Here is a 921-nt window from a genome sequence, read left to right on the forward strand (position 1 = left end):
TAAAGGGGGGCATTAGTCCCGGGTCGTAGCACCAATCGGGACTAATGCCCCCCTTTAGTCCCGGTTGGTGCCACCAACCGGGACCAAAGGCCTGTGCTGCCCCAAACCCAAATATTTAGTCCCACCTCGCTAGTTGAGAGGGAGGCGCACCTGTTTATAAGGTGCGATGCGCCTTCCCTCTCGAGCTCCTCTCTAAAGCAGGCTTTCGGGCCTAACACTGCAATCTGTGCCTGTGGCCCTACTGGGCCTCCCGCGGGCCTGAATCCTGGCCCATGGTAGGGTTTGTAGTCGTATTCAGGCCGTGGGGGCCCAGTAGGTGGCACTTTTTTTGTTTTTTTGTTTTTTTGTTTCTACTTAGAACTAAATACTTATAGTTTTGTAGTGATTTCTTTTTTATTTTAGGTCACAAAAATTATAAACTTTCTCTTAGTGCCATTAGTTTTAAAATTTGAATAGTTTAAATTTGCTTTTTTTAAAATTTGTGTGAATCACTAGTTTATGAATAACTTTACTATAAAAATTGATTTTTGAGTCAATCTTTTTCCTGCTATTTAATATTACTGTGTTCTATCATTATACTCAATTTGGTAATTTTAGTTATTCATAACAAATATTATAGGGGTGAGCCCTATTTTTTCCAGTTTTTTTGTTTTGTTTTCTGCATTATTTATTTCGTTTTGTTTTTTGCTTTATTTTTTAATTCTTTTTGCTTTTAGTTTTAGAAAAATTATAAACTTTCTGTTAGTGCCATTAGTTTTCAAATTTGAAAACACTTTTTTAGTTTTTTTGTTTTCTTTGTTGCTTTATTTATTTTATTTTCTGATTAACTTTACTATAAAAATAGTTTTTTCCTGTTTTTTTGATTTGTTTTTTGCATTATTTATTTTCTTTTGTTTTTTGCTTTAATTTTTAATTCTGTTT

Source organism: Triticum dicoccoides, chromosome 3A (genome assembly GCF_002162155.2).
Source record: "Triticum dicoccoides isolate Atlit2015 ecotype Zavitan chromosome 3A, WEW_v2.0, whole genome shotgun sequence".
Taxonomy (NCBI): domain Eukaryota; kingdom Viridiplantae; phylum Streptophyta; class Magnoliopsida; order Poales; family Poaceae; genus Triticum; species Triticum dicoccoides.